We start from the raw sequence: 4379 nt of genomic DNA, 5'->3' as shown, positions 1-4379 counted from the left end.
AGAAACAAGTCTCGTGCAATTAATTTCGTCCTTTTCTCTCTATATACGCGCATTTAACAGAGACACAAAAACAAAATAATTCTTTTATTTTTGTTTTCTTTAAATTATACGGTGGTATCAGGTATGTACCATGAATCTTCTATTTTTATCAATTTTAATAAAATAATTATTTTTATTAATATACAAAATTTAATAAAAAATTATAAATATTTATTTAAATTTCTAGAAGTTTATATTAGGCGCATTTTTTGTATTTGATTTAAGAGTTAAAAGGTAGTGCACTGACAGTGTAAAATAGTTTTACACTGTCATCCAATAGGAAATCATGAATGTGCCATGTCATTAAAGTTTTTTTTAAATAAAAGAATGTTTTAATTAAATGCATGGTGGTGATTGGTTGACAGTGTAAAAATATTTTACACTGTCGGTGCATGACCCCTTTTCTCTTGATTTAATACTAGAACTTATTATCTAATGAGTTTTAATAAAACTTTATATATATATATATATATATATATATATATATATATATATATATATTCATGATAAAGGATATTGAGTTGCTGGTCTTATCCTTAGTCAAGAAGAAAAAGGCAAGTTGATCAATGATTTCCCATTGACGGCAACATTTTTCTTCTTGTGATTGAACCATTGACGGTAACATTATCTCGTTGACTTCGCAATGTTGCATGCATTAAATATATAATGAGTGTAGATTTCTAAAATGCTTTTGATCTTTTACTTATTAAAAAATTGTTTTAAAATAAACTTTTTCTTAAAAAATTTAATGTAAATTTAATTATTTTTTAATTATATTATTAAATTAATAAATTTATATCAATTTAATAAACTTAATATTTTTTTAGTTATATTGTTTTAAAATTAATAATATTAAAAAAAATTATGGTCATAAATGAATAATGATGAACGTTTTGAGAGGAAAAATATGTTGTTATAAAAAAATTTTAGCTCGAGTTTAGTAGATTTATTGAATTATCAATATAAAATATATTTTAATGATTGAATGAGAATAGTGTTGGGTGTAAGGTTTTGGGTTGAGATGTAGTATTTTACTTTCTTTTGGTTTTAGAGTATTAATTTTATTGGTGCTCTCGACTCTTTCAAACTTCTCAACAGTGGTATTAGAGTCGTAGTTTAGCTTGATGGGGGAGTGAGAGCTGTATCTAATATTAGATCCTATTATTTGTTGTGAGACACTCACACTTGTATGGGAGAATGTTAGGTGCAAGTGTGAGTTGTTAAAATCTCACATCGTCTATAAATAAGTAAAATGTTGAATTTATAAGAGAGAAGACTTATTTACTTAACACATTAAAATTTTAGATTGAGATGTGTGTTTTCTTCTCTTATATCCCGAAGCTAAGCATTTGATGCTCTCGACTCCCGTGCTCCCAACAAATAGATTCATTTGTATTGTAAAGTTTTATTAGTGAAATTTGAAAGCTTCATTCGTTTTAATTTTAATTTTAATTATTCAATAAAGAATAATTGCATTTAAAGGTTAGGATGTGAACGAGACATTCTTCAGTGAAAAACTCACAGGAGAGGATATGTGTCAATTGAGATGAATTATAGGTTGTGAACTTGTGATGACTGATGAGTGGGTAATTATTGAACCTATAGAATGAGAAAATCATCAGAGAGAACCAGTTCATTGGAACCGGACTAATGGACGGTCGAAATGTTACTCGGTCTGGGAATGGATAACTTTTTATCTGATACCAAAAATAAATATTATATTGAATATTTATTAAATACTTTGTCGGATATCCAAAGTAACGGTCCGATTTTAATCCAAAAAAATAATTCATCACTGTTTCAGTCTAGTCTGAATTTAGTCGATTACTATTTCGGTCCGGTTTTCGGGATAACAAATATCTAGACTGAACCGGACCGATAATAGTCCTACTGATGAGATCTTAACGGTGATGATTGGAGGTGGTGTCAATGTGGGAAGAATAGAAGGTTAAGGAATGTTGTGCATTGCTAATTAGTTATGTTTTGCTAATAATGTTTTAGATAAATTGGATGTGGAACTTTTATTATAAAAAAAGTTTCTCTATCAAATGAGCATATCGATTATTATCAACCATAATTAAATCAAATCATTTGATGTATAAAGAGATTATTCGGAATAATATTATTTTTTCAAACATATCTCTCTTTATTTGAAAATTATTTAATAAGAAATTTTTGATTAGGGGTGTGCACGACTGGTTACTTTTAGAAATTAAAATATAATTATTTTTAAATTGGTTTGAATTTGTAACCATAATCATATTTTTATTAAAATTGATTATAAAATCAGTTATAAATTAGATTATGATTATATATAAAGTTTTAAAATAAATAAAAAATTAAAATTAAAATATTTTATTATTAAATTAAAAAATTTATATTAATTTTAGATTTTTTATGATAACTGAATTATAACTAAATCCAAAAATAATTTAATTGGTAGATAACCATTTAATCATATTTAGATTATATGAATGAATAACCAACTAATAATAATTAAATCGATTAATAATTATTTAATCATATCTAAATATTTAAAATAAATTTAAATTTAATTATAAATTTAGACCTCGTAACCAGATATTTTACACCCCTCGAAAAAAATAACTTAAGTCAATTGTGGCATTGAGTCTAACTTGTTTTTTTTTATACAGTACATACTTTCTTGGTCTTCTTAGTGGTTGACTTGACCATTCTCAACTAACTCAATTTATTAAGTTGTGAAACCTCCCAAGTCTATGGCTTATCTTGGACTTTTGTGTCCCAAGTTTACTCAAACCCCACGGATTCCCAAATTATACCAACAGTATTACCACTACTTTACAGAGTCCTCACTTTGTTATAGTAAACCAGAACGTGACTGGTTAGTTCATTGAGTATTTTTCTACTTTTGGTTTAACTAAAATTATTTTTAAGTTTTGAAGAATTGTCTTTATTAATTTTGTTTCTGAAAAGAGGTTGTTAATGTTGTTTAGTTTTAGAGATACTCTTACGTAGCAATCTACGCAAAGAAAATAGAATGATTGGCGTGTTCCCTAAATTCAAAACACGTCTAACACACGGAAAGCCCACTGAACTTCATGGGTAGTTTATTCAAGTGTATAACGTGAGGACTCGCTCACTGTTTTTATTTTATTTTATTTATAAAGAATGTATTACATTAACAAATATATATATATATATATATATAGAGAGAGAGAGAGAGCATGTAAGTGAGAATATATTATAATGAGAGATGAGAGGAACAAATATCAACCATTAGATTTATTAAGAGAGAGAAATTAATAACCACATTAATGTATTAACATTCTCTCTCTTGATGAATCCAATGGTTGATATTTGTTCCTCTCACCTCTCATTAAAAAATGCTCTCATATGAGAATGAGAGGTGACTTCTTTATATGAGAATGTGAGAATGAATCTGAATCATTGGATTTTAAAAAAAATGGTGCAGAATCATTGGATTTTAAAATAAATGGTGCAGATTATGTGTGAATCTTTTTTTCTCTCTCCTCCATTATTAAAATAAATTATGTAGATTCACACATAATCTCCACCATTTATTTTAAAATTCAATGGTTCAGATTCATTCTCACATTCTCATATAAATATGACATTCTTATATATATATATATATATATATATATATATATATATATATATATATAGGGATAGGATCAAATGACACCAAGGTGTCAAAGTTTAATTTGACACCAAATCTCAACCGTTAAAAGAATTGATTAAACTGTGATACTAAATAGCCTATTTTTTAGGAGAAAAATATGCTATATATATTTTTATTATTATTTTATTTCATTTAATATCACCGTTTGATCAATTCTTTTAACGGTTGAGATTTTGGTGTCAAGTTAAACTTTGACACCTTGGTGTCATTTGATCCTATCCCATATATATATATATATATATATATATATATATATATATATATATATATATATATATATATATATATATATATATATATATATATATATATATATATATATATATATATATATATATATATATATATATATATATATATATATATATATATATATATATATATATATATATATATATATATATATATATATAGGACGACTCAGGTGAGAACACTTGGTTATTATGAGAAATGAGAACAATGAATCACGACCATTAAATTTTGATTTTGTTGATTTTAATGAACTGGATTGATTTCTCTTTCTATGTTGATTTAAAATAAATATTAAGGATCCTAGAAAGAGAAACCAATTCAGTCCATTAAAATCAACAAAATCAAAATTTAATGGTCGTGATTCATTGTTCTCATTTCTCATAATAATCAAGTGTTCTCACCT

The sequence above is a fragment of the Vicia villosa genome, linkage group LG3, assembly GCF_029867415.1.
Source record: "Vicia villosa cultivar HV-30 ecotype Madison, WI linkage group LG3, Vvil1.0, whole genome shotgun sequence".
In the NCBI taxonomy this organism is placed as follows: Eukaryota; Viridiplantae; Streptophyta; class Magnoliopsida; order Fabales; family Fabaceae; genus Vicia; species Vicia villosa.
The sequence above is the reverse complement of the archived record's forward strand: the minus strand, read 5'-3'. Positions refer to the sequence as shown.